This window comes from Taeniopygia guttata, chromosome 6 (genome assembly GCF_048771995.1).
Source record: "Taeniopygia guttata chromosome 6, bTaeGut7.mat, whole genome shotgun sequence".
Classification (NCBI taxonomy): Eukaryota; Metazoa; Chordata; class Aves; order Passeriformes; family Estrildidae; genus Taeniopygia; species Taeniopygia guttata.
In genome coordinates this window covers 812,546-830,907 of record NC_133031.1, presented here as the reverse complement: position 1 = coordinate 830,907, position 18,362 = coordinate 812,546, and the positions used below count along the sequence as shown (strand labels likewise).

At 39.5% G+C, this 18,362-nt stretch overlaps 1 long non-coding RNA gene across 1 annotated transcript in view; it reads right to left on the bottom strand.

The window, feature by feature from the left end:
* LOC140684401 (uncharacterized) overlaps nt 1-18,362 on the bottom strand; it is a 129,429-nt gene that overhangs the window by 44,915 nt on the left and 66,152 nt on the right. The window contains exon 2 of the long non-coding RNA XR_012056623.1: nt 5,625-5,719. This is a non-coding gene — a long non-coding RNA (uncharacterized lncRNA). The remainder of the gene's footprint in view (nt 1-5,624; nt 5,720-18,362) is intronic.

Sequence of the window (18,362 nt, the reverse complement as noted above, 5' to 3'; positions counted from 1 at the left end):
CATCACCAATTGTTTACAGTGTCCCAATTAGAACTTCAGAAACAAATTTAACAAGACACCAAGACAGAGAATGTATAGGTGTTCAGAAGCTATCCATGAGTGAACTAAAATCCTGTTTTCAGGGCTTGGCATTATTTTATCACTAACAGAATTAATATTTTGGTATTTATTGTGTGTATGAAAAGTTAAACATATTTATTTTTTTAAAAATACATCTTTCCTCTGTCTAGAACACAATGTAATACACAGAATCAGCATAATAACAGAATTTACCCAAATGACAGGTCATGATTCCAGGGAACAAATAAAATCATCTGAACTCACTGAGCATCCACAATAAGGTCAAGATCTGAAATATATCACTAGAAACTGTGACTTGAATACACTTTTTGTCCAGTTAAAGACATTTTTGCTAAAATAACATTGATCATGTCCTCTTAGCAATTTTAATCTAAACAAATGCTGGATAGCAGAAAGGCATGAGTATAAGCCCTGAAAAGACAGTTGAAAAGCCCCGATAAATATTTTGCCACTTCTTACAATCAATGCCTTTCAAGAGATCTTCACTACAGAGCACCTTTCTAGACTTTAAATACAGTCTGTCAGAGCTCCACTCCACCCACCCACATTTTTTTAAAGTATTTATGCTTGGTATCAAGAAAAAAACATTTTTCTATTTGAAAGCCATGGGAAGCAAGACACTTCACCTAAAACCAGATACATGCACATTCAAATACATTCACACAGCTTTTGCTTCAAATGAATGTTCTTTAAGCTAAAAACCCAAATTATTTTTTTGCATTGTGTCCTTTTTCTGAAACCTCAAATCCTCAGCTATATTGAACAGTGCTGCAATAGTCTACACAGTAGCCAGCTCAGATCCTGTCAGAATTGGCAGTGTGCAAATTCCAGTGTCAGTGCACCCATTATCTAAAACTCCATAAACTAGCAACAGCTTAGAAGGACGCTGTTTATTATTTACGACAATAAACAGGATTAAAGAACCTTCAAATACAATACATTCTACTAAATTAAGTTGAGTTGCAGAGGTATTTTCTTGTATCTTCGTGACTGTGTTTATCTGCAGTGTTAGTAATAGTTTTTGCTTAACTAGTGTGTTTTAAACGGCAGAATAGAGTTCAAAGAACAGCAATCCCAGTGAAACAAGAGAGTTCTCCATTTCAGGTGTAGTCTTTTCCATGTTCCTTAACCAGTATATGGTAACTGCTTCAATCTCTCTCTCCAAGAGTAAATCTCTCTAGAGAGTAAATCAAATTACAGGGAACAAATTGGTCCCAGCTCCGTGAGGCTTAATTTATACAGAACCTTGTTTAGAACCTGCTTACAATTTAAGTATTGTTATTTGGAGATGGAAGCTCTGTTTGGAAGAAAGCAGTTAACAGATTCTTCATTGTCATGTTCTGTTTTTTTCACTCAGATGAGCAGAGCTTGCAGAAAAACAAATCTTCTTGTTTCACTTCAGAAACAATGAGATTCCCTGATCTTCAGCAGATACATGTAGGGAAATTGCAAGGAGGTAATGAGGACAAGACAACATGAGACTTTAAGTGAAAAAACCTATTATTTAAAAATTCAGAATTAAATACTGTATCAACTCTTCCTAGGGAATAAAAATATAGACAATTAGATTTCATCATATTATTTTAAATGACATCTCAGTGAAAAAGTTTTGAATTAAAGTTTTCTAAGCATTAAGTTAAATGTTTCAACCAGAAAGATTTACCACCAAACAACTTCAACTGAGGGGAAAGGAAAAGTAAAATCTGTAATAAATCATTTTGGATTTTGACAAACATTCTGTTGACAGAAGAACTTTGTTCTGCTTCCAGTAAGGAGGTAGAATTGGGGGTTAAATTAAAATAATTTGGATCCTCCCATTCCTTGATATGTGACAATTAACCTCTCACCTTACTGCACACCACTGCAGTATTTTTTTCTCTCTACTGACCTCTGCAATACCAGCTTCAAAATCAGCACATGCGAGCAGTGCAGTAAAACCCTGTTACTTCTTAGCATTGTGGGACTGACAGATTAGAGGACATTAAATAACTTTTGTGGGTTTAGTCTCACAAATACTTCTGCCAAAGGCACAATGTGATCAAGTAGGTTAATATGCACCATTTTATTGCATTATTCAAAATCATGCATCTTTTATTTATTAGGAATTTTGGCCATTGTATTTGAAAAAGAGATAATAGAACTTGAGCAACACCTTTCAGAAACACAGGCAATATACAGGCTTGAAGAGGTGACCAGCGAGCAACTCCTGGGAGGAAGAAGGAAATGTGTGAAAGCAAGAAAATTAAAAATTCTAGAACATATGATCAGGTTTTCATGAGGGCAGACACCTAAATTTGATGGGAAAAGGACTCAACAAGAGACCAATGGTAATTTTGACAAATGTGGCACCGATCCCTCCTTCCATCTCTCTGGTGGCTCCTTCCCCTCTCACCTAAGGCATAGGATTTCTATCTTTCTCTCCAGGTAAAAAAGTAATCTTCTCTCCAGCCTGGAGTCTTCACTCCAGCCCTCTTGGCTGGCTGAGTTGGTGTATTTTGACCCAATATCAACATGCAGTGGCAAACTTTTTCAGTAACCATCCCACCCAGGGACAACAAAATTCCAACACATCTAGTGTTGTTCCTAGCACTGAACAACGGCCCCTATTCATGTCTCTGTGCTTCTTGGGGCAAGGTAGGATGTTCCCTTTTACCTTAGTACTGTCAGGAGAGAACACATGGTCCAGACGGACTTCTCCTGCAAAGCTAGTTCAGGGACAGCTGCAGGCATTGCACACAAACACAGGTCTCCTGCCTGCTCTCTCAGAAATGGCCAAGCAGGAACCACAAGCAGCGTCCTTGGTCGAGAGCCAGTCAGCCTCTGGCAAAAATGAAGTTCCCTTCAGTCTGCCAGCTTAGGCAGCTGTTTGGCACCCTTGCAGCCAAGTTGCTAAGTAAGTGGAGGATGATACAAACCATTCCTATGACATACAGAACCTGCCTGAAATGTGGTTTCAAAGAGCAAAGTAGAGTAGAGAAGTCCTCTACTACTGGATAAACATTAACAGTGTGAGAATTGAGTTGTACATAAAGCATGTATCTCTTCCTGATGCATCAGTAAAAAAAACAGGGATTACTGGGTTATGCCATTTCCTCTGCCTTTTCAGAGAGATGACTGTGGTAGTATCCTTCTGTTCTGATACAATCTATACCCATACAGCCTAACAATCCTTACCCAAAGCCTCCTGTGTCCCCCAAGCATGGGAGATTTGGTACAGCTTGCTGGGCACAAGCCCACTGATACAGCAGATGATAGTCTAGTAACAACTAAGTTAACTCCTACTAGCACAAACACTGCTGGCCTGAGCCCAGCTTAAATCAGGATGGTCTGCAACCAGCAGCATGAAAAGGTTCTCAAAACTGCTTTGCATTATCAGTTGCTGCAGTCTCTTAAGAAACTGATTTTCAGGATTTACTTTCAGTAAATCCATATGAAATCTGTTACTTTGGTATGCCTTGTTATGTGTGGCAGTTTTCTACTGCATTCTTACAAACAAGGGGTACTTTGCTGACACCTGAGGCATTGCTTGAGCAGAGAATTTGGGAAGTTTATAAGGACAATGAGCTGCGTGTTTTCCCTGAGATTATTCTACCAGATTTTCTGCAGGCACACCTAGTAAATATTGTACCATAGTTTGGCCAGGATTGTCCAGTGAAGGCTCTGGCCTTCAAAACTTTTAAAACAAAAGTGACTAAAATTGTTTCGAAAAACTCACGAGATTACATTTGCAATTACAGTCAAGAAAAGGGGAAAGAAATAAAAAAACAACAAAAGGAAAAAAAAACACACCAAAAATTATTCTCTCATGCATTTCTCTCAGTTCCATGTTTTCAAAGCCTTTAAGTCACAAAAGCTAAGGAACTCTTTGCCCGTTAAACCATCATCTCAGTCCACTTCTGTCCAATAATTCCCAGTCTTAAATATCCAACTATGAATTTTCTTCAGAGGTTTCCTTTTACTTTAAAAGCTTTCAAGTAGAGAGATATAAAATAATTGCTATTCTAATGTATTTCCTTTCTGTCTCCCAAGTAGTATCATTTGTTACCAAACACAGATTTATTTTTTCAAAAAAAACAAAATGAGAAAGTTTCTATGCCAATAAAAAGGACAGTTTACCTAAAACCATGAAAGAACCAAGGGTAAAATGAACTCAGAAAATTCAAAACAATTATTTCAAAAGTTCTTTACTTGCTGAGGTAGAAGATACACTTGAAGTTTGTTTTCTTTTATACTGAACTGAATTATCTGTAGTTAATAATTGGTCAGAGATTATGATATTAAATGGTCTTTTTTGCATCACAAAACCTTACTCTTAAACTGTGAAGTGCACAAGACATTGTTTTTTAAAAAAAAACCTTGATCCTATGGTAATTTATTTTTTCACTAAAATCATCTAGCTAAGCAGGTGTTCAACAAGCATAAATATTTGGAAGGTCAAGGCCCAAACTAAAAAAAAACAAAAAAACATGCTTAATCAAAAAACCAAAAAACTATATACAAAGCATCCTTAAAAAATCACTGCAGATGTGAGAAAAATAAAATTACTTTATTTGTTGTTTTATCAAGCATGTTGATCTTTTTGCATCGTGTGAAGGAAATTAATCATGACAGCCTCCACATACGTGACCTCATTTCACATTTGCTTTTGATGCCAGAAATCCAATATTCCTGTTCATAACATGTGATATTCATGTGATGCAGTGGGAGTTTTGAGCAAATAATGCCAATGTGGAGAACACAACGGAGCTGACAGTAATGCAGATATTAATATGGAATGTAGAAGCTGTACTCCATCTGATATGACATTTTTGTTAGTGCTCCCTGAATTGCCTTGTACAAGCAAACACATCCCCAAATGCATGGACAAAAACCCAGCCTCAGAATTACAGCTTTCACATTCACCAGCTAATGTTATAAAGATAAAGCTAATTCCCAGCAAATATCTTGTCAAATATTGACTATACATAGTTCTTACTTCAGTGTGGCTGGAGGAGACCATTGCTTGTATTTCTATATGAGATTTATCTCATTAAGTTGAGAGCTTTTTCTTTACCTCCACTGGGACTCTATATACAGTAGAGGTTTTTTAAAAACAATTAAAAAAAATTCACTCATCTTGGATGTGAAAACTCATGCAAAAATTTAATTTGAGGAATGGAAACCATTATTTTTCACAGAGGACATAAATGGTTCCTGACCACTACACAAAGGTAGTGTGAGTCAGATTTGTTAACTTTTGAGATCCTGGCTCTGTATGGAAATTGCCTTTCCCATAGAGATTTCGCTCACTGTTTTTTTTTTTTTATGAAAGTGTCTTAATTCTTTGCTATTTTTCCTCAAGCTTTGATAAGCCACAGCCCATATCAATCCAGTTGTGATCTGACTTTTACAGTTGTTCTCTACAAGAAAAGAGGATCAGCTGATATTTCTCACCATTGAAGGACAAAATGGCTCTTACATGTTACATGTCAACATGCACAGGCATAGCCATCTGGTAGCAGCTGTCATTAAGCAGGTTACTTCTACAGATAACTGCAAAATACCTCTAGAACCTGGTATCCATGTTCACAAACACCTCTCTGGTTCACAGGACAGGGCTCAGGATGGAAGTGCAGGGAGAATGGAGCTCTCTCCTCACCTGAAAAGAAATACAGAGCAGAATTCAGTACATAACCAGCATTTCCTGAGCAAGGGGACTAAGTCCAGTCATGTACACCAGAGACAAAGAACACTTAGAAGAGTCTCAAATCTGCTGTTATCATGAAGGGAAGGAGAAGGACAGAGCTTCACAGACATATTATAAAGACCATGACCACTATTTAATAACATAGGTTTCTTGCTGGAGTTTGTTACTCTGCACTTACTCCTTTGAAAACAAGGAAGATTTCACCATGTAAACGTGTAGTTTGCATCTCTTACCCAGACAGTCTCTGAGTCTTGGTTTGTCACTTATAAGAGTATTTTTTTTACCTTTTGCATCTTAATTCACTTAGAATTTAGAAAAGCTGCTCTGTTACACAAGCTTAAGAACATTGCGAAGTTCCGTTGAGTTTGTGCTTGAAAGCACTATTGGCTTTAACCTAGTTTTGAATCATTCCAATTTAACCTCAATTTAACCAAGCGCCTCAGTTTAACCAAGTGCCAAAGCAATTTCTTGAAGTGGGTCTTACAGCTCTCTAATTGTGTCTTACAGAGTGCCTAAACCAGTACATTTAGTTGACAGATCTTCAAAGCAACCCTGAACTTGATTTTATATCCCAGGATTTCAGTAGAAGAACTCAGAACAGAATTTGGAGAGCTACCACTGTGGGCATACCAATATAACCCAAATCTCAGTACTTAACATGACTGCTGCAAAGCACTCATTGATCTTTGCCTATAATCAAGAAGAAACACTAGAATTTCATCATCATTTTGTAAAAATCATAAAAGGCTAATGGTTAGACTAAGCAGAGACCAATTATACCACTGTATGAGATTTTTTTATTATAAGTGGTATGAGCAGCAGTATTCCATAAGATGTACAAAGTACAACTCAAAATCCTGAACACCGGTTTAATTTGAAAGCGTCTAGATGAAAAATTCAACTGACAAGTGCCATTCATCCCAACCAAATATCTTCCACACTGTTAAACAAATTACGAGATAGTAAAGAAAAATTGAATTTAGAGTGTTTTTCCTTTCCATTCCAGTGAAGTACAACATCTGAATCCCACTTCTGCTCTCTCAATGACTTCTGCCAATACCCCATCGATCAGGCCCTCCAAATAAGTTTAATTAGTAGAAAGTAATACATTCATTTACATTTTTTCTTCTTAGTTGCTATTCATTTTGTCTTCAATATTCTATACAATGTGGAACTACCAAGATACTAAAGATATTACTTAACATCTATGGCACAGAGAGAGGTACATTTGAAAGAGAGCTTTTCAGAAGTGACTTCTTTTTATGGACAAAAAAAATGTTTTTAAGAAAATTGAATAGGGAAGGGAAAATATTTCAGAAGGATTTCAGATTAAGCATGGGTCTTACTTTTCACCACATCAGGCCAAGTCCTCAGTGGATACAAATCACTACAACTCCATTTCAATCAAAAAAGACTGTTCAGGAATTGGCCTTTTCTTCTCTCCAAATACCACCTACAGCTTGCATCCATGTGTTTGACTTTTCCAGACCCCTTATCTTCAAATTCTGCCTGAAAATTCAGGAAGTTCATTTGAATATAAATCAAACTCGGCGTATTATAGTGGATTTGCAATTGCACACAGAATTTCATCCTTTTAAAGCAGCATGGTTGGGGGGAAATAAGGCAGTGAGGGGAGGAAAAGACGGGGCAAAAAAAAAATCTTTCATAGAAACTCAGAAGTCAAAGAAATTAGCTCAAATTCTTGACATATTGTAACAGTTTTCCAGGCAACCTGCTTTCAAGCAAACCGAATATACTTTCTCCTTTTCTCCATACCAGAGGCCAAGCACCTAGAGAGACCCTCCAGCCCAACCCCACACAGCAGCGGCCACCATTTCCCACGGGTGAACACTAGCCCAGCCCAGCCCAGCCCTACCCAGCCTGGCTCAGCCCAGCCCAGCCCTACCCCATACACCTGCAGACAGCATTTGCCCACATCAAAAGCTGCTGCTAAACCCCTTCTTAGTCGTTTCACTTCAAACAAAGCCCTTCAGGTGTGGTGGCGGAGGCTGAATGGTCCTGCTGTGAGGCCAAGCCTGCCTGGAACAGACCACTTCCTCTCCCTGTGCTAAACAAGGTGCAAAATGGGCAGAAACTGACTTTCACAAACAAAAGCAACTCTAGAAAAGCCTGAAAACACTGAAGGCCAGGGCCTACTTTGAATCTTCCCACATGTGGGAGGAAAAGGGCAGGTGCCTTGCAGGGGGTGATAACTCCAGATGCCTGTTAAACTTTAGGAAATCAGACCCATGAGGCTACTCCCTCATTTTTTAGTATTTCATCTCCAGTTCACACTTCAAGAAAGTGCATGGAGAAGCCAACAGGGGCAAGTTGAATTCAGGGGAGCTTCTCCTCCAGGCACACCACAGTGTAACTGGTATTGAAAGTATCACAGACTCCAAAAGTAGAGAACATAACCATCACATTTACTACACCAAAGTGCAGATGAATGCACAGTTGGCTGTTTCTTTACTCCAGCCCTCTTGGCTGGCTGAGTCAGGATATTTTGACCCAATATCAACATGCAATGACAAATTTTTTCAGTAACCATCCTACCCATGGACAACAAGATTCCAAGTCATTAGCTCCTGTGTATCTGGTAATTCAAATGAATCTATTCCACAGTAAGGTACTGTGAAGTAAAGACTGCTATGTTCTCCAGTCCTGTCAATCACACTGCTGTGTGCACCCAGGATAAGACTGATACACCCTGACAAAACATATCAAAATGCCAAGAAAATTTGAAACATAGTGTTATTTTTCCCACTGAACATGTGACCAAATCATATTATTTTGAAGGATCATGACCTTTCAGCGGTGGGGGTGGAGGTGGGGGAAGAATCACAACATTCAGAAGAACTTCTTTTTAACTTATGAGCAGATAATTACGAAGTTGAACAACAGCATGAAAGCCACCATCTTTTAATCTGATTACCCAACACCTCCAACACAGACCAAGAACAATAAAATAAATCTTGACATAATTCATACCCTCATTTATTGCTGCCACATATCACAGTACAAGCTAGTTTGTACTAGGCAAATTAACCATCCCCTGGGTTGACTGACAGGGGCTTTGCCCAATCATATTTTTCATAAGCTACAGTCATCTCACTGGTCCAGGATCTGGGGGGGCATAAATATCAGACCAATGAAATATCTAGATCAGGTTTGTCACACGCCCTTTATAAAGAAAAGCTCGAGAATAAATGATCTCTGTTGCCACATGAACATCGGGTGAGTGGTTTCTGCCTCCACCCTACTCCCCTGTGCACTCACTCCTGACGCGATGTGACTCAGCTATATTTGGCACACTGAGCAAGGGAAACAAATGGCATAATAGCTGGGACTTCAGTGTAATAGCTGGGAATACGGTGTCAGAACTGGGATAAATGGTGTAGAGACGGGAATTTGGTGTTAGACCTGGGGATTCGGAGTCACAACTGGGACAAACCGTGTAATAGCTGGAAATTCAGTGTCAGAACCAGGACAAACAGCGTAGAGGTGGGAATTTGGTGTCAGAACCAAGGCTTCAGTGTTAGAATCAGGATTTCAGTGTTAGAGCTGGAGTACAGTGACATCAGAGCCAGAAGCACTGGGTAGACAGCAGTGCTGCAGCGGAATTACCGTGGGCAGTGGAAAACTGTGGTGAAATTCCCTTTGGCAGACAGCAGAGTGCTGTGTAGTTTCCAACCTTGTTTTTGTAGATTGGAATCACCATCAGGACTTATGGGGGCCTAGACTTCAGCACCAGAAGACCCCATTCTGAAGGTATGGACTTACTTTCTTAAAAAAATTAACTACAATGAGTGGGCTCTGCATGCCTTACTCATGTAGTGTGAGACCCATAAACTGGATGTGTCCAAAGGAACATGATTAAACTTATCAATTTGGGAGAAGGCTGGACAATGTATACTTGCAGTAGCCTTCACTGGCGATGACAGTCATTGATGTTACAAAGCCATGGACAATAATTCTGGATTTGTTAAAACAGTTAAATTTATGAGTGAAAGAGGATGGGCAGAGCAGCCACAGAGGGCAATGAAACCTCTGTGCAGAGCCAGGAAGCTGCCCCAGGCTGGGATGATATGCCAACCAGGCATTCACCCACCATGTAGAAGCCGCTGGTCCAGACCACATGAGGACCTGCTGCTGGCAGGGCATTCCCCTACAGGGCAAGGTGGGGAAACACTGCATTGCCAAGCCACACTGGGCAGCAGCGTGGCTGATTTACTATGCCCTGCCCCGTGCTGGCACTGGCCAGCCCCAGCCACAGCAAAAACACCCCCTACCGAAGTGGAACCACGGCTGACCGCTGCAGAGCAACCGTGGAGAGCAGCACAGCCCTGGGCAGTGGGAAATCCTGGCAAACAGAGACAATCCAAGGGCTGCCTGTACCACAGCTGCCGACAATGCCAAGAGAGATAGCAGAACAGATTACACAGTCCAGCCATGTGGAGTGATGGTGACCACCATGGCCCCAGTGATCCAGGCAGCTCTGGCAGTGCCGAGATGCTCCATGCCCACTCCAGACTGCTGTGCTGAGCTGAATCACTATCCAGCCACCACGGGCTACCATATCACCAGTCCAGCTGGGCACACCATGCCACCCTGAAAATCCAGGGACCTCATTAAATCAGGGGAGCTGGCCGGACAGAACGCACATCCAACCAATATGATTAATGCAATATTCTTTGTTTATTTGAGAGAAGATGGCAGTTTTTATACACTTCTCCATAGTTTGCAACTTACAAAGGCACTCGGATTGGCAAACTAATATTGTTTATCTTTGTCTTAAGGTGACCTAAACCTTACACTATAAACCTATACTACTTCACACCCAGACAGCCCAGTGCTCTCCATCACACCTTAATACAATTTCTGACTGGGCTACAAGATCTTAATTTCTAACTGTGCCAGAGGCTGGAAAGCCTCACAAGGCCCAAATCTGAGGCCTAGGCTGGAGTAGCTCAAATCTCATTCCGAACATAAATCATGACCTCTGTCTCTCAGAAATTCTGTAACAACCCTGCTCTGGAGAACCAGACCACATGGCAGCCACTCCACCAATCCCTCCCTGCATCACCAAGCTAGGCGAGAATCCCACAGCCATGGTTCCATGCCATGTGGTCACTGGGACTGCCCCCCCACCTTCCTTGCCGGGGCTTCCCATACCTCTCATCACCATGGAAATGCCAAGACTACCTCCTCCTAAGGCTGCCTAGCCCAGCCCCAGAGATAACACCCTCAGCTCTGTGGAGCTTAGCCACGCCTGCATCAGGGGGTAGGCTCCCACCTCCAAGCCAACCTCTGCGAGACACAGCTGCACCTCTAGTAGGCATGGCCCCGTCCCCAACCCTTCCTCCATGGGTGGGTCTGGGAACTACACCACCAAGAGCTCTTACAGACGTCAAATCCAGAAGCATGGCGTGGGAAAAGCCCCTGCGGGGGTCCACCCAGCAAAAGGCAGTAGGCAGAGTTGTGCAGGGCTGTGGTGCCATGAGAGTAGTAGCAATCGAGCCATCCTGAAAACATGGCACTGGCTGCAGGGCACAGCTGTCTCACAACAGCTAAAAGTGGGCCACCTCACCAAGGCCTGCGGGAAGCCAGCAGCTCCTTACATATGGGCAGTGAAAAAACAGACTAAAAAATCTAACAACTCCAACCAAAACAATACCAACAAAAACAGCATAAAATTTCTACCACTCAAACCTCAAGAAAGCTTCACAGCCATCCTGCCTTCTAATGCTTCAATTATACAAAAGTTCTCGTATTCCACAAACTCTAATAAACTAATAACATGTTCTAAGAATAAAAATACAGAAAGGATGTCACACAAGGGTTACAAAATTGCACAAATATTTACTAAATATGTCCTAGAAATCATAGTAAAATATTTATTGTTGTTGTTTACATTTGCTAAAACCAAAACTAATAAGTCTCTGATAGCTGATTCTGTCACAATTACTAAGAAAGTATTCAGTTTCTGTTTCTAGTATGAGCTACTGTGAAATAAAAATACCCTAGAATGTATATTACTTAGCTTTCTCATAATATTTCTATCATTACTACTTACAATACTACTAGATCGACCTAGACAACTCAATGAATTTACTCATTTTAACATTCTAGATCTCCTAAAGCATACATAAAGACATAAATTTAGCAATGCCGTAAGCAAATTTCAGTTACAAAGTCTCTTAGCTGAGAATTTACCACCTGTCATAATTTTAAAAACCTAAAAGTCACCTATTAAAATCAATAACAAATTTTTAATTTCTAACAAAAAGAAGAAATGTATATTGCTTGCACTGTTAACATAATAACTAAAAAATTTAAGTACTTATATTTCTTTAATTATTTGTCAGTTTTCATGTTAATTTTTTTTCACTAATTATTAATAAAAGCTTGTTTTTAAAATATAAATACAGAAAAACTCTGCCAGCCAATTTCATGGCCCTGATCAAACCATGAACCTGGTTGGTAAAGAAAAGTATTTTAATATGCAAACTTTGCAAAAGCAAAGTCTTTTTCCCTTTGAGATACATGAGAAATCCTCATCCAGAAGAGGTTCTTTCAGGTTCTCAAGGTGAAAAAGAAACCCCTTAAGAACCCCTAGGTATTAGTACCTTATTAATGCTGTTTTGTTCCTATTTTTGTTTATTAATGCAAAGAAAAGGGGGAAAAAGGTTGGGGTGAATGTACAACCGCCCCTCCCCCTCCCTCCCCCCCTTTAAGGTAATATAATGTTCTCATGTCTTTCAATCAATCATATAGCAGCACAATAATCCTATAATATTCAGCTGCCTAAACCCAAGGTGCATTTCAATGGAACACGTCGGAATAATTAATGACCTTCCTCATAGAACTCTAGGACTCTTGAAGTGACAGTTCATCTAAGGGCTTAATTTGTTTACAGATTATTTTTCCTGTTTGCAAACTGTTTTTCTGTTTACAGATTGTTTTTTTCTAGTAGAGTTTTTCTTTGACAGTTTTAAAAGTTAAGCATTTCTTGCTTTTTAGAAATAAACTGTAACTTGTAACCTCTAAGCATTACGCCTGTGATAGCCAAAATTCTTGTGTTAGCCAAAATTCTTGCCTAACAGATCTTAGATGTGAATGCTGTAGCTCCAGTGATGCAAATTAAACCCATGCTGTGTCCTGTCACCCTATTTGCAAATGGCCTTTGCATATGGGTGACAGAGACCAGGTTGCAAATTCTATGAAGACAGGAGAGTGAGATGTTGCCACATATCACAGTACAAGCTAGTTTGTACAAGGCAAATTAACCAGCCCCTGGGTTGACTGACAGGGGCTTTGCCCAATCATATCTTTCCTAAGCTACAGTCATCTCACTGGTCCAGGATCTGGGGGGGGGGGGGTGGGGGGAAGATAAAGATCAGACCAATGAAATATCTAGACTGAGTTTTTCAAATGCCCTTAATAAAGAAGAGCTTGAGAATAAACACTCTCTGTTGCCACATGAATATTGGAGTGAGTGGTCTCTGTCTCCAACCCACTTCACTGCTCACTCACAATTTGTATTTCATAAAATGAAGTAGGAAATCTGCCAGGGAACTGAGTACTAGGACAGTGGAATTGTTAGGGAAGAAAATGGTCTCATGTAGCCAGAAAAAAAAAATCTAGGCTATCATTCAAAGCATGATAGTATTTTGAGTTTCCTAGAGAGTTAATTTATCAGCACACCACCTGAGACTCTTGTTTTTTAAAAGCTACTTAACAAGTTACTCTTAAACACATTAACATGTTCAGTCTACAGAACACTCTGACAATGAAATCAAACATTTAAACATACACACTGATTTCAAAGACCAAGAAATCAGACTTCCAGAATTAATCCTCTGCCAGTAGCTTTGCTCCTCTAGGAGGTAGCTCAGCCTCCGACATTTACAATTGTAATTTTTATGATTCTTATTTGTAAACTAGACAGACAAGCAACCTGGGACCAATACCAATATCATTAACATGAGAAAACACCACTACAAATGCCCACAAATAATGATGTAGGCATATTCTCAAAGGTCCTAATCCAACCTTGGGGTTAATTCAGCCTCCTACATTTAGAATATAAATCCCCAGCATTGTCACTTTGTTTTTAGAGGGCCAGCACTAGTAGCTTTTTGTATTTTAATTTTTCACATCTGTGTTATATTCCTATAACATTTGAAATCTACAACACTCAGGATAAATCCACCTAATGAAGTCAATGGAGTTCTGCCAGGTGCAAAACAATGCAGAATCTCCTTGTTCTCATGATGGAGTGCTCTATCACCAAGATAAATTGTTGTCTAGTTTTGGCAAGATCACTCGGATGCTACTGCATGTATAATATTCCCTTTAAGATTACTTCCGTTTGAGAACCTTCATGGAAGTTCACTTTTTTTAATTAACAAAACCACTACATAGGTAGCTATAGCATATCCTCAAAAAGAAACTTAAAATTCAGTTCAAGTAATTTGCTGGAAATAGGTTAAATAGAGGCTTTCCTGTAATTCAAATTATACAACTTACCATGAGACCTTTCTTACAAGGAGAGAATGGCACCAGAAGGGCAAGTTGTGAGAATCTGCAGACTCAGAATAGCTGGCATTGGAAGGCACCCATGGAAACTGGCAAATCTAGCCACTCTGCTCAAAGCAGGATGCTCAGGACTATGGCCAGTCAGATTTTTAAACATCCCCATGTACTTAGCTGGATGGGGCTTCAGGGTAAGCTCAGTGACTCATATTCTGAAGTATTATATTAAAACTTTGAAATGCTAGTGTGTCCTATAAAGATTAGTCTGTGATTTTTGCTAATGACACATTACATCTTAATTGAACCTCTGTGACATCAGTTACTGATGATCTTTAGTGTAACTGTGAGCAAATATCCTTTATCTTAGTATAAAAGAGCAATTACGTATTTTTGGAGGAGTGATTATAGGTAAATGGCTTGAGTTTGTACAGAAAACATACTGATGAAAATCTCTGTTCATCCTATTAAACTCTATTTGGAGAAATAAAATAAGCTTTTTTGAAAACAATAAGAAATATATATATTAATGATTCTCTGTAAAATAGAAGAGCTTGACTTGTAACATTTCACAAAACAACTTTCTCTGGTCAGAATCAAGAAAGATTGAAAAATTTACCCTTGTTCTATATATCTGTACATTACTTCACTCTGAACAATGAGAAAGGCCAAAGTGCTTCAAACAAAACTTTTCCTGGGACTGGTGCAGCCCCATAAAGCACCAGGTTTCCAGTTCCAGTGGGTTCTGACGAGTGGAGTCTGATATACTGAATACCACTGGGGAAACCTCTGCAGATCACTGCAATCACCAGAGTGGAGTGTGAAATTTAGGGTTGCCATAAAAACCCGGATGCATACCTTAAGTTGAAATATAATTTTATCTGCAGACATACAGCCTTGGAATACTTTTTTTATAGAGCAACAGAATAAATCAAGCCTGCTCAGTTTTGTCTGCTCCTACAGTCAGTGCTGTATTAAATGCTTTGGTTGTATGTGTGGAGCAAATAAATGCGTAACTAGAGCAATCCAGATCTGATTTCGTATTGCATAAATGTCTGACAAGTATCATAAATCAATCAGAACACATTAATTGCATTTTCAAGTCTTCTAAAATCCATGGAATTTATTCCTGAGTGAATTTGGTTCCTGGAAAGAAGCAAACAGCAGCCAGGACTTCCCAGTATCCATTTGCAAACATATGTGAGATCTAATTAGGAGCCTATAAAACTTGTGCTTCATTGTGTAAATAATCTTTGAAAAACTTCGTAAAAAACCTGCAAGCAACAAGCACATTTCCTGAAAACACACCTGGAAGAAAAACAAGGATTAATACTTGAAAGGTCTTAAAAATACCTGGAAAGATGAAGCATTCAGATTTGGGACCGTGACAAGTACTACCAAAAACCAGGAGTATTTAAAACTGCCCAGTCAGAAACCTCAGAAGTATTAGTAGACGGTCTATACCTGGACATGCATGAAGAAATTATATTTGACAGCATTTTTGTTAGCAGTACACTTCACTACCTCTTTCAGCTTTGCCTCTGTTACACAAAGTTCTTTGGGGCATAGCCTCTCCTCACTATGTTAGCGTTTGGAAACACATAATCATGGGATATGATTATATGCAGGTGCTTTTATTAAGAGCTCTGGGAGTCGGGGTACAAACCCAAATCTGACTCCGCCATAGGTTTCGAGCTAAACAGATTTTATACCCTATCGTTGTATAACTTACACATTAATTATTAAACATACACTGCTCTATTGTATACATTGACATGAGTTTATAGTGATCTTTCTTAGGTCCATGACCACAGTTTCACATGATTGTACTTTCTGATTAAACAGTAATTATATTTAATTACTAAACAGTCGTCACATCTAACAATTATATCAATTATCATGTACTAGCTACATAGTACTATTTCTCCCTGTGCTAAAGGTATTTACCTGTCCAAAGCCTACTAAGTTTATTTTTTTTGTTAACCCTAAATCTCATGATTTTAAAACCCTTTTACTATCAACTATACTTAGGAGAAGCTCTACACAAAAACTGGGCCTTGCCTGTGGAACATCTATCTATATGATGTGGTGATGTGCTCTAATCCAATGCTGGCACTACATAATTTATAGTGCTGAATTCATACTCTTCATAAAGTACTTCTCATTAAATAATATAATTTCTTATAGTAGTACAATGAAATATGACATAGAAATCAAATATCATCCTTCTAAAATTTATTACAATGCTGAGATTGGTTTATTATTAAAATTTAACAACACTCAGTGTCTTGGCATTATTCATATTATTTTCCAATCCAACAATCACAGGAAGATTTTACAATCCACTCAGACAGAGGATTTGTAGTAGGCAATGGAGAATATTTGTTTAAAATGTCTTTTAAAATATTCCAGAGGTGGTTATTCAACACAAAAGGCTTTAATTTCTTCTTCATCTGTTTCTTGATTCTTTCTAGATTAAGAAAACTTGATTTTAGCTGTTAGAACTCCATCTTAGTGCTCTCCCAGAATGCTTTCCTTCCCGATCACTAGTATTCTTTCAGACTGAAAAGTCAGAATTCCTATCATAATGCAGTGGAAAAAATAAATCAGTACTTTCCTTCCTCTTTCTACCAAACATTAGGTATCCAGTATAATGTAAATTTTCAGTTCAGTGTAGTGATAACTGTTGGCATATGTTTTTTGCTATGAAATATGTTCTTTATCTTATTGAAGTGCTTAATCATTTTGTACAGAGTGAGTTTTTTAATCTCCCTGAACTTCACAATTCTGGTTTCTTCTTCAACCTAAATAATTTTTTTCTTTAAACATATTTTTCTATCATTCTGTGAAGAAATTTCACAATGCAATCTCACAAGTGCCAAGCGCTTCCTTCAACCTGCCAGCTTTGTCAAGGCTCGTATAGCCAACGATGGTGCTGTCCTTCCATGCTGCCAGAGCATACTGTGGGCTCATGCCCAGCCTTCTGTCTGCCAGGACCCTCAGGTCTCATGAGCAGAAATTCTGCCTAGCCAGGCAGCCCCAGCCTGTGTCACTGCTCCAGGTTCTTCCTTCCCAGCTGTGGGACATAACATGTCTTTTGTTCTCCTGTGTGCCCTTGTGCTCCTCATTGGAAACCTGTCAAGCCTGCCCTCTGTGGCCTGCTCCAGGTGACTGACAGAGATGTAAAGGACAGGGTCAGCAGGTGCCCCTGTGGCATCCTTGTCATTGGCCTCCAAGCAGAGTACACCCCGCTAACAACCTGCTGAGCGTGCCCATCCAGGCAGTTCTCCACCCACTCTGTAATGACCTAACTCGCACAGAGCTGGAAAATACTGGGAAATACTGGGGGAGAGTGTTGGAAGCCTTGCTATTGCCTTTAGAAAATCAGTCTACTTAGCAATTACTGTGTTTGGAAAAATACAGCATGGAGAGAATCTTTTATGTTTCACAGTTAACAAAATTATTTTTTACTCCACTATTTGCAGTACTACCCCGTCTTTAATGGGTTTGATAAACTGTAGAGCTAACTTTGGTACCAGACCAGCTCTTCACCAGAGTAACACCAGTAACTATCATAAAATCTCTTCCGATTTTGTTAATCTTAGTGATATCAAACTCTGTGGAATGCCCCTTTTCCTAAGAGACAGGAATTTGATCTTACCTCTCTTGTGTTGCTAATAACTCCTCCCTTGACCTAAACCCTAACTCCAGCCCTGCAATACTCTATAAAAACCCCACGACCCTGTCTTTGCTCAGTCTTTTGTCTCCATTCCACCCCTCCTCCTCAGGGGTAATAAATGGATTCTTGAGCTTTCTGAAACAAAGACCTGTCTCGTTTATTCCCAAACCCGGTGCCGGCAGCTGCACCCTCCCTGGACACGAGGAACCCAGTTGCAACACAATGCAAGAAAGCTCTCTTTCCCGAATAGGTGTCTCAGGGTAGCAACAGTTCATCATTGCTTTTTTTCCAGGCTTGCTGACAGGATTGGGCAATATTTTATTTGTGGTATAATTAAAATATTCTGATGAGATTTGGGGTTGGGTGTGCATGTGTTTCATT